Raw genomic sequence first — 12,536 nt, forward strand, 5'->3', positions numbered from 1 at the left:
TCTGAAGCCGGACATTTGAGGTAGAACTCATAAATACTAGCCTTGAACAGCTCCCTAAGTAAGATTGTTAATCCATGGACTACACTTTTAAGACTACTGCTCCATACAAAATTAATACTCACTCTGAATGGCCCCCTCCTGCCCCTGCGAAAATACACATTCACACACATATACCTGTACATTTCATTATTGTTTACAAAAGCTGGAAATGACACAAAATGAGTAAATAAATTCTAGTACAGTAATAAAATGGAATTCAATATAGTAATAGAAATGAAGTAATCACAGTTGCGTGCAACAACATGGATAAATATTTTTTAAAAATCTAGAAAATGTTATTCTGAGTGAAGTAAGGCAGAAAATGAGAAATATAATATGACAATCTTTATACATGGACTATAAAAAGAAATGATACAAATTAACTTATTTACAAAAAGAGGTACGGACTCAATGACTTAGAGAAGGAACTTACGGTTTCCAGAGGGATACTTATGGGCCAAGGGATAGTTAGGGAGTTTGAGATCGACATGTATACACTGCTGTGTTTAAAATGGATAACCAATAAGGACCTACTGAATACTGCATGGAACTCTGTTCAGTATGGTAGCCTGGATAGGAGGGAAATTTGGGGGAGAATGACTACACATATTGTTGTTGTTGTTGAGTCGCTAAGTTACGTCCAACAGACTCTTTGTGCTCTATGGACTGCAGCACACCAGACTTCCCTGTCTCTTCACTGTCTCCCTGAGTTTGCTCAAATTCATGTCATATGAGTAGATGATGCCATCCAACCACACCATCTTTTATCCTCTTCTCTTCTTGCCTGCAGTCTTTCCCAGCATCAGGGTCTTTTCCAATGCATTGACTCTTCACATCAGGTGGCCAAAGTATTGGAATTTCAGCTTCCAAATCAGTCCTTCCAATGAATATTCAGGGCTGATTTCCTTTAGGATTGACTGATTTGATCTCCTTGCTGTCCAAGAAACCCTCAAGAGTCTTCTTTAGCACCATAATTCAAAAGTATCCATTCTTTGGCGCTCAGCCTTCTTTATGTTCCACCTCTTACATCTGTACATGACTACTGGAAAAAATCATAGCTTTTGAGTATACAGACCTTTGTCACAAAGTGATGTCTTTGCTTTTTGATACACTGTCTAGGTTTGTCATAGCTTGTCATACACGTATATGTATGGCTGAGTCCCTTTGCTATCCACCTGAAGTGTCCAACATTGTTAATTAGCTGAACTCCAATATAACTTAAAATTAAAAAAAAAAATCTAAACTAGATTACTAATGAAAGTATGATGGGAGTAAATTATTCTAAACAATTAAAGATGGTTATCACAAACATCATAATATTGGTTAATGTAGAGAAAGGAAGATTCTCATAAGAGGCTTCTAAGAGGTTAACAGTGTTCCATTTCTTAACCTGAGTCATATAGTTCACAGATTTTCACATTATAATTAATCTTTAAATTGCATATATCTATTTCATTTGCTTTTATTTTTGAGCTATCTGTCTCATAATAAAATAGAAATAAAACAGATGAACGGCACAGATAGTCTCTATAGTGAGACATCTAGAGAAAAGGTTAATTCCAATATAAAATCTCTGTTACCACCTACTGCAACTATTCGTACTCTTATTAAGTTTCCAAGAGTCACTTCTCAGAAATTGCTTCTCTCCTAAAGAGAATGTTAACGCCAGTCAAGTATTTCATGGATCCGTGGGTAGCTGAACTTTTCCTGCTTTCTAAAAGACTTGGAATATGATATAAAGCTTTTACAAAGCCATAGATTTTCTCTGCACTATTGCCAGTGGAAATTCTCACAGCACAACATTCCCCTACTAATTCAACACTAGATTAAGTAGACTTGTATATTTGTTGGTTATTTCAGAATAATTTCAAATAATTGTCCTTTAAGTTACTACATCAAACTCACTACTCATTTTTATCTAGAAAGGTTAAAATGTGATTAATTTTACACTTTTTTTTTTTTTTTTTTTTTTTTTTTTTTTTGCTGCATCACACAGCTTGTGGGATTTTAGTTCCCCAACCAAGGATCAAAACTGGGCTATTTGTAGGAAGCTCAAGGTAACATAACCACTAGGAAATTTGCCAAAATTGCTTAATTTTAAAGAATTCCCTGTGAAGTCCCTGGTAGCTCAGTTGGTTAAGAATCTGTCTGCAGTGCACAAGATATGGGTTTGATCCCTCAGTTGGGAAGATATGCTGGAGAAGGGAATGGCTACCCACTCCAATATTCTTGCCTGGAAAATTCCATGAATAGAGGAGCCTGCAGGCTACAGTCCATGCGGTGGCAAAGAGTAGGTCAGGATAGAACAACTTTCACTTTCCCTGTAAAGTAGCTATATTTTCACCATTTCTTTGTGCTCCCCCTCCTTTTCAATTCATTCAGTCACAAATGTTTCTACTAAAGTGTGTGATCAAATGTGTAGGAAAATATATGTATAAAAAGATAACATGCAGTGCTTTAGAATGGATACTCAACAAGTTAACATAACTTATGACAATCAAAGCAGGTCATTTCTCTAACATAAATGAATGTGTATTCACTTATAAATGTCTTGCAGCTGTGTGGGAGCTAATAATTTATCCAGCACATCATGAATAAAATACCTATCAGATCTATTATACAAATGCAAACAAGCCATAGCACATGGACTTGTTCTTTAAAAAGATTATCAACCACATGTAAATCATGTTCTGCACTTCTTTGATGGGATTAAATTGTTAGGATGGGAAAGCTTGAGATATTTATTTACTTATTTCTGACATCACTTGCTTCATGTTGCACTGCTTCCCATAGGAATTGCTGCTGGCTGCCACATTCATTTGGATCTCTTTGCATGACAAAAAAGCTAGGCTCCATTAAAGTATCATTTGCAATGAATTTACATCCTTCCTCAGGGATAAATCCTGCTATTAGACATTATGCAGAAAGACTGACTTTTATAAAAGACTGCTATTCTTTGGATTCCAAGCTGGATTCAAAAATAGTCAAGGATAAAACAGAAATATTTGACAGAGAAAATGAGATAAATTAACTTTCCCAAGATCTTGAGAAGCCACTTTCAAATTTCAGTTAAAATACTAGAGAAAGTCTGAGATTTAGGAGATAACTTAAAGGCTGTCACTTTATATTTGTGCTTGTGTTGTTCTTACAAGAAACCTAATGTTCTAGCATTAAATAGAAATTAAATTAGCTTTAAAGTTCAAGAATCTATCAAAGGTTCTATCTTTAAGATCAAGTTTACAGTTTCATATAAATATAAATAAATATATATCTTTCTATATATTTATATATACTTTTTATATATTTATATGTAATACTTTTAGGACAAATTAAGCTTTGTTGATATGATTGTTTCCCTTATAGAAAGTGGAGATATCAATTCAATAATGTGAACAAAAGCAAAATAGTAGTAACTAAAACACCATAGCAGGACCTTCTGTTATAGAAGTGTAATGCAACTATAACTCCCATTTTCTTGGCCTAAACTACCAACTCATTAATCTAAAACATGAGTGCATGCATGCTAAGTCGCTTCAGTCGGTCTGACTCTTTGTGACTGAATGGACTGTAACCTGACAGGCTTCTCTGTCCATGGGATTATCCAGGCAAAAATACTGGAGTGGGTTGCCATACTCTCTTCCAGGGGATGTTCCCAACCCAGGGATCGAACTCGTGTCTCTTATGTCTCTTTATTACTAGCACCACCTAGGAAGCCCTGCTGCTGCTGCTGCTAAGTCGCTTCAGTCGTGTCCGCCTCTGTGCGACCCCATAGACGGAAGCCCACCAGGCTCCCCCATCCCTGGGATTCTCTAGGCGAGAACACTGGAGTGGGCCGCCATTTCCTTCTCCAATGCATGAAAGGGAAAAGTGAAAGTGAAGTCACTCAGTCGTGTCCGACTCTTAGCGACCCCATGGACTGCAGCCTACCAGGCTCCACTGTCCATGGGATTTTCCAGGCAAGAGTACTGGAGTGGGGTGCCATTGCCTTCTCCATAGGAAGCCGTATATGGAAGGATATGCTTTAAAAGTAGAAGACTTCAGTTTGTAATGTAAATTGAGTGCATAATTAGCAGCATTAAAGTTTTTCATTATTTTAAATTCCAAAACATGGATTTATAGTTGAGGGTCCCTAAAATTAAGAGGTTTAAAAACAGTTATCCCAGGAGACATAAAGTCTTGTTATACCAGTATTTATCAAGGCTAAGGCTGAACAAGACTCGCTTTGTTACAGTCTGTTCTGGGTTGGATTTTTGGAGTCCAACATCTTGTAATATTCAAGGTTCAATAACTCAGACTCTGAGAACTGTGCTTTAGCACAGTTTAACAAGGGGGTTAAACACATTCTATGATAAGACAAGATGTTTTTCTTGAAAACAATGGATACTCCTGCTATAAATTATCCTTGTGAAGAAACTAACAAAGTAGTGACTAGGTTTTGAAAATTGAAGTCTGAACATTGAAAGTAAGGAATATACCTCTGGAAACTCTATTGGGATTGGGTTCAGCAGCTCTATTATTAACAAGTATAGGAAAATAGGTAGAGATCAGACTGTGAAATTTCAGAGAATTTGACCACTAACATTAACACACGATAACAGTGTACTTGGTCTTCTCGGTTGTACATCTCTTTTTCTAACCCCTATCCAAATGTTCAGAAAGAGCAGTTTACTACATTGAATCAAATATTTTTAATGATTCCTCAAATTTTCATTTATTACAGAATATTACATAATTTGGAATAAGGTATTTGAATTAATGGTTCAGTATAAATTAGCATGGATGAGGAAAAGTAGCATGGGGAGAGACAGGTTATTTGCAGTTTAAAGAAGGCATTATTGCAGGATTCTCAATCTTGCCAATATTATATCCAAACTCACAATGAGTTTGAATCTTTTAACCTATTTGTCTGGCCAGCGAGTACTTGCAGAGTATATTTCTCTCATTAATTTAAAATTTTCCAATCAGCTCTGACTCACCCAGAGTGGAAAATCAATATTGTTGTGAATTTTTGAGAAATACCATGAGTAGTAATACACCAAAATCGCCAGAATTAAGTTTTTATGGAGTGGTCATTTGCTTAATATTTGATCAGTTTTGTTATGCTGCATCTACCAGTTCCTATTCTTTTTCCTAAGATCATTTACAAGATGGAATAAATCTTCATTTTTTTTTGCTCATGGAGAACAAGAAATGTACACCCCAACAGCAAAATGCATCTATCTAGTCAACATTTCATTTAAGTTATTTGAAGCCGAACTCTTGCTTCTAGAATCCAGACAACTGAAATGTAATTATGGAGAGGCAGAGACATTGCTCACTCAGTTCATAGTAGTTAATATTGCTACACATATCAAGATAACGGATTGCCTTAAAATGCTATTAAGAGAATGAACTGAAGCTGAAAACGTAGGAAAGTCAAAGTCTAACAGTTTCTGAAAATAAATTATTTATTCTTGAAATCAGTGATCTTTCATTCAGGTTAGTACTAAGGACATATCTTCTATAGGTTTCAGAAAACTCAATAGAAGACATATTCAGAAGTTTTAAATTCCTCTGTTTAAAATCTTTCCAAATCTTAATCCTATGTCTGTTTTTTTATATTTTAACTTTTATTTTCAAGCTGATTCTTACTAGCATAAAGAAATATAGTTGATTATTACATGTAGAACTTGATCCAGTAACACTGTTAAATTTACTTATCAATTCTAATATTTTATATATACATGCTAAAGACTTCCTGACTTAAATTATTAAATGACTATCTTCTGTAAGTAATTTTAAAATTCTATTTTCCAAGTTACTTTTCTTGGTATATAGAAATGTGCTAGATGATGTATTAAATACAGAGTGTAGATCACCATTCTTGGATCCTCTATTTAAGTTGATCTGGAATTGATTCTTCATATTTTAAAATACAATTTTATTTTATTATTTTTGTTTGTTTAAGGACCTCAGGAATTAAAAAACAAAGAGATACTTTCATCCTTCTCTGATCGTGGCTTGCCATCATGATTCATCCAGACAAAACTCCTTTTAAAGTTACATTTTCTGCTTATCTCCCACCCCAATTTTGATGCTTTAAATCCCCCATAGAAAATTACTGTAGCATATGCATTATACTTCTTTCCACATTGTATTTAGTTATTGATGGATCCTAAAAAAGAATATGTGTAGGTACTATTTTAATTTTAATTATGTGTGTGCTTGCCAAGCATCTTCAGTCATGTCTGACTCTTTGTGACCCCAACCCCAGGTACTGTAGACCGACAGACTCCTCTGTCCATGAGATTCTCCAGGCAAGAATACTGGAGTGGGTAGGGATTGAACTTGCGTCTCTTGCATCTTCTGCACTGGCATCTCCTGCACTGGCAGGTAGGTTCTTTACCACTAGCAACACCTGGGAAGCCCAGATATGATTTCCATACCCTGTAAATATAATCATTTTATTATCATATTTTTTTAAATTTTATTTTATTTTTAAACTTTACATAACTGTATTAGTTTTGCCAAATATCAAAATGAATCCACCACAGGTATACATGTGTTCCCCATCCTGAACCCTCCTCCCTCCTCCCTCCCCATTCCATCCCTCTGGGTCGTCCCAGTGCACCAGCCCCAAGCATCCAGTATCGTGCATCGATTAATTTGGATTTCTTTCTAGAGGAAGCACCACATTTGTCTATATTGATTAGTAATTAACATTTCCTCTTCTTTAAATTTCACATTCCTAATGTTTGCCCATCTTTTTTCTTGCTTTTTGTCTTCATTTCCTGTGTCCTTTCTCTGGAGTGGATGCTCCATGATTTTTCAGATATACTCCCTTGCTTATTTTATACTTTTTAAACAGCTACTTGTATTAGTTAACCATTAGTTAATTGGATCTAGTACTTTTTATGAAACAAAATATTTAATGTGAATTTTAAAATTTACAGATTTTAAAGTTTTCAGATTTATCAACCTTTATATTGTTTAAATATTATATTTTCTCTTTTTTCAATGTTATTTTTAGCATGCAATAAGATGGTATACAACTTGATATAATCAGATTTTTTAATGTATTTTAATTTTTGTTTTCATTTTCCATACAAATTTAGTTTCAAGATAATTTGCACATTTTTATTCCTACTATGTATAGTTTTTGTGTGTGTGTGGAGGTGGATTTTTGCAATGACTCAAATGGTAAAGAATCCACCTGCCAATGCAGGAGACACAGGAGATTCAGGTTCGATCCCTGAGTGGGAAAGATCTTCTGGAGGATGAAATGGCAACCCACTCCAGTATTCTTGCTTGAGAAATCCCATGGACAGAAAGCCTGGCAGGCTACAGTCCAGGAGGTTTCAAAAGAGCAGGACAAAACTGAGCAACTGAAAGAGAAAGAGATGTATAATTTTCAGATTTCTGTCCCTGTTTTGTAATTGGTTATTGTTGATATATGAAAGCTATGGATTTTTTTACATTGTTCTACTGAAATCCCTTCTGTTATTTCAAACGTCTGTCAACTGATTTATCTGTTTCTTTAGTATACAGTAATGATGTTACAGTGATGATATTATTTGTAAATAATGACACTGTTTCATTTTGTTCTTTAGACATCCTGTTCTGTTTCTTATCTTAATATGTTGCTCAGGTTGTGTACAGCTGTGCTGAACAAAATTAGCGTGTGTCTTGTGTATGTCTTTTTAGAAGGATAGGTTTAAAATTTCTCCATCAAAAATGTTTCTTATTGAATATTTTTACATAAAATTTTGTCATAGAGTTTTTTTCTAATATTTATTATTTTATGAACTTTACATTTTCTTAAATCAATATTGTGTCCTATCTAAAATATTCCAGAATTTATCAAAATAATATAAATAGTTTGGTGGATGGGGTCCTCAAGGTGAAAAGACATTCTAATATTGTTAGATTGCTTGTTGTGGTTTATTAATTTTGTTATTCATGTGCTCTATATATTTTAATAACACCTGAATGGTCTATCATCCTCATACAGATGCATTAAAATTTGTGATTCCAATTATTTATTCTTATATTTTTCTTAGAACTGGTGTCACTTTTGGTAGAGATTTTTTTTTTCCCATTTGTTGTCTTTCTTTAATAATGTTGGTCCTTCTTAAACATCATGTCATTTCCCTTGATAAACACATTTCTGGGTCTATCACCTATTTTAGCTAGGACTGTGTACAACTAATACTGCCTGAAGTCATCTTACATGGCCCTTCCCTCACACCCTCCCAAGAACCTAGGGTGGGTAATCTGCTTTCATGACATATGGAAAATGCAGAGGAAACACAATGTCACAAGGCAATTTATAAATCTTCCTAAATTCGGCCTCATCTCTGTTTACTACCCATTGCACTGTCATTGATTGTAAACAGTCATTTCCCTCCCAAACTACACCCTCCCAGGATTTCTCACAGTGTGTGTTTACTTACGAATCCAATCAGGTTCCCTCTCCCTCCCATGATAACCCTAAAGGTAGGAAGGCAAACAGCCATGCTGCTTTCTCATTTTGTCAGGAATTGGTAAACACGTCTGTATTATTTTAACAATATCCCAGATGACTTTGATTTGAAGACTTATTGTTTTAACATAGTTCTCTAAAATACCCACAATTACATCTCAGCCTTAAACAAGAGGCTGTAAATAAATACAATTAAGGCATCAAAGAATGACCGTTACATAGATGTTATTTACTATGAATTGAGATTCAATGCATGTGAGCATTTGTTAAAAAAATATTTGAAAAATCACATCCTCATCTACTGAATTAGAAACTTTTGGAATAAGGATGATGAGTTTAATTCCAGCATTAATACTGGTGATTCTTATTTAGAGTGGAATTTAAGAGCTTTAATTCCTGAGTGTAAGTATCATCATCTATCATTTGAAATTTATGTGAAAATTGTTAATTTTATTTGTGTTCTGATCTTACAGGAGATAACACCATTTATAAATGAATGTAGTTTAATAGTCAAAACTTTAAAAATAGCAGCATAAGAACTATTACATTATGTATAAGAAACTTGATTAATATCTTTTATATCAACAAATCCCACAGTTTAAAGTAAAATATATATTTTATGATATATATTATTTTATAAATTATATTAACTATAAGATATAGAAAAGTTAGAAACAAAAATAAGTAATTTAAAATTCTAGGTTTATAGATGTGTAGGGAGACAGATATAATGATATAAAGATAGATACATCTATTTTTTTATCTTCTCACATCACAAAAATATTACCCATGTTAATATGTGCTTTAGAGTGATGAAAACTTACATTATTTGGCAAATAAAATTTACAAGATTTTGCTTCAAGCAAATCGTCATTCATTATAGTTGAATATTTTATAATTCTCCTTAGTATAGACTTTACTAGCAATTTCCAGGGGGGAAAAAAAAGCTGTGTAAAATTTCCACTTCCACATGTGAAAAATATGGATAATAATGATAGTACTGACCTTGTAGGTTATTCTAAGAATCAAATTAGTTAACAGAAATATCTGAGGATATTTGCCCTGAGATATTAAAACTGCATTGTAGGCAATATCTTGCAGCAACTCTGTATTCTATCTTATGATTCTTTCTTTGTTCCCTTGTTCCAGTAGATCATGAACTTGCCTAGACTTAAATTACTACAAACTTTCTCTTCCCTATGCTAAGTAGTTTCTAATAACTTTGTGTTTATGAATTCTTACCGCTACTATTTTTTAACTGAATCTCTTCTCTTATGCCTGCATAATTTGTTGGTTAGCCAAGGATTGAAACTCAAATATTTCACTCATATTTGGGAGCTTTCTTTTTGGCTCTATATTTCTAAGACTTCCATATTTCCAGTTGTTCTGCCATTTTCTGTCTTGTGTAAGCTTGGGAAATGCACTCAGTTAAAAAAGCAGGAAACTCACAGGTTTTATCAACTTTTATTAACACCCTCTTTCATCTGTAAAAATTAGGAGGTAATACCTACATTTACCAAACAAAATTAGGAGGTGAAACCACTAGGTATCTTGGACTCCCCCTTGTTGTCGACATAATTTAGCTGCCATTCTTGGATTTAAACAGAGTTGATGTTAAGATATTTGGTTTCATGCCAAATTTCTCTTACATCAGTAACTTGCAGCTTTTGTTATTTTCTACTATCATGTTGGGCTTCCTAAGTCATAATAGTGGTAAAGAATCGACCTGCTAATGCAGAAAACTCAAGAGATGCGGATTCAACCCCTGGGTCAGGGAAGATCTCCTGGAGAAAGGAATGGCCACCCACTTGGAGAATCCATGGACAGAGGAGCCCAGCAGGATACAGTCCATCGGGTCACAAAGAATTGGACATGACTGAACATCTGAGCACACCATCATAACCAGAAAGCCACAGACTAACAATTTTCACCCCTTCTAGTTGCAATTTTTCCAAAATAAACTTTCCTTGAGCTTCTGTCTTTTCTTGGATGTTTTCTGGTACCTTTACATAGTTTTGTTTTTCTTTAATAATTTATTCTGTTTTTATAATTGTCATTTGTGGGAGAGTTCATACAACCACTTAACTCTAATACATTCTTGTCCACACTTGATATTTTTTATTTTCTGAACACTTAATGTTTTTATAGACAGCACACTCATAAGTATAACTTTAATAGAATGTATTTTTGTTTGATATAGATCAAGTTTTGTCACACAGTAGATTCTCCAAAGTCAAAGTTTATACAAATATCTTAAAATTTACAACACTAAGGAAACTGCTTGGCTTATAGTGGTTTTGTTTGTTTGTTTTAATATATTTTTATTGAATGATGAATTGAAGAGAGTTTTTATTTGCATTTACTTAGGGTTTTTCATTTTATGACCAATATTGCCCAATATTTTATATTTTGTTCCGTTTTTGTGTTTCATTGTATTTATATTACACTATGTGATGTCATACTCTGTCAGAGAAAAGATCACAATGTGATTCTTGGTGTTTTGAATCATTTTTCATCATAAGAAACCTCCAATAGTCCATGAGATGCTCACTTTTATTTATTGCTGCTCACAAAATTAGAAAGCAATTAATGTCAAATTTAATTAAACTCTAAGACTTTCCCTAAGCAATTATTCACAGATTACAATGAAAGACTACTTTGACTGAGACTCCTGACTAAGGCAAGATGACAGAGGCAAGATGGAAAATAACAGAACTATCATGCAGATGAAATAAGAGTTGGAAGCAATAAGGACATTGAAACATTCCCAAACAGAAAAGTACATAAAAATCTGGAGGACAGAGATAACTATAAAAATAGAGAGAACAAAAAGTCTCTACATTTGTCAAGATTTGAAAATGATGCTTTACAAAGTACCAAGCAAGGTATTTCGCACAGATTCATCACAAAATTTTATTTATGTTATCTCAAGTTTTAGTAGGATTTTAAGAAACACAGGTGCAAAGTCAACATAAACTATATCACAAACAGTAGAGTTAGGGAAATTGAGAAACAGGAAAATATAGAAGGAATGGATATATGGCAGGCACAGTATGAAGAGTATCATGCTAATAAACCAACTTGGTATTTGGAATTTCAGACATTCTTACCCTGATGAGAATCCATGCTTAGCAAGACCAAGACTGGTTGGTGGTACATAAGTGATGAAAAACAGATTGAAATGTAGTATTAATTCCTAGGTAATGAATGCTACCTCAGTTTCCTAAGTTAACTGGATTATCTTCTGCCACCTGAATCTGCTAATGATTTTCTATAGGTTTAGATTAGATTAGAACATTTTCAATGTTAGTCAAGGACAGATTCAAAAACAAAAAATAATCAAAAGATTAGCCAGCAGTTGTTCAGTCGCTAAGTCGTGTCCTACTCTTTGCAACCTCATGGACTGCAGCACACTTGGTTTCCCTGTCATTCACTGTCTCCTGGAGGTTGCACAGACTCATGTCCATTGAGTCGATGATGCTATCTAACTATCTTATCCTCTCTTGCCCCCTTCAGCTTTTGCCTTCAATCTTTCCTAGCATCAGGAGCTTTTCCAATGTGTCAGCTGTTTGAATCAGGTGACCAAAGTTTTGGAGCTTCAGCTTTATCACCAGTCTTTCCAATGAATATTCAGGGTTGATTTCCTTTAAGATTGATTGGTTTGATATGCTTGCAGACCAAGGGGTTCTCAAGAGTCTTTTCCAGCACCACAATTTGAAAGCATAAATTCTTTGGCACTCAGCCTTCTTTAGGGTCCAACTCTTACATCTGTACATAACTACTGGAAAAAACATAGCTTTGACTATACAGACTTGTCAGCAAAGTGAACTCTCTACTTTTTAATATGCTACATTTGTCTTATTTCCCTTCCAAGGAGCAAGCGTCTTTTAATTCAAGGCTGTAGTCATCATCCACAGTGATTTTGCAGCCCAGTAAAATAAATTCTGTCACTGTTTCCACTTCTATTTGCCTTGAAGTGATGAGACTGGATGCCCCAATCTTAGGTTTTTGAATGTTGAGTTTTAAGCCAACTTTT

The 12,536-nt window shown here is 34.2% G+C and overlaps 1 long non-coding RNA gene across 4 annotated transcripts in view; it reads left to right on the plus strand.

Moving 5' to 3' along the window:
* The window catches only part of LOC129657101 (uncharacterized), a 110,262-nt gene that overhangs the window by 88,968 nt on the left and 8,758 nt on the right, over positions 1–12,536 (plus strand). For 3 of the 4 annotated variants that reach the window (XR_008716546.1, XR_008716547.1, XR_008716553.1), the window contains one exon: positions 6,293–6,411. The exons of the other annotated variant lie outside the window; for it this stretch is intronic. This is a non-coding gene — a long non-coding RNA (uncharacterized LOC129657101). The remainder of the gene's footprint in view (positions 1–6,292; positions 6,412–12,536) is intronic. 4 annotated transcript variants of the gene reach the window in all.

Source organism: Bubalus kerabau, chromosome 1 (assembly GCF_029407905.1).
Source record: "Bubalus kerabau isolate K-KA32 ecotype Philippines breed swamp buffalo chromosome 1, PCC_UOA_SB_1v2, whole genome shotgun sequence".
Taxonomy (NCBI): Eukaryota; Metazoa; Chordata; class Mammalia; order Artiodactyla; family Bovidae; genus Bubalus; species Bubalus kerabau.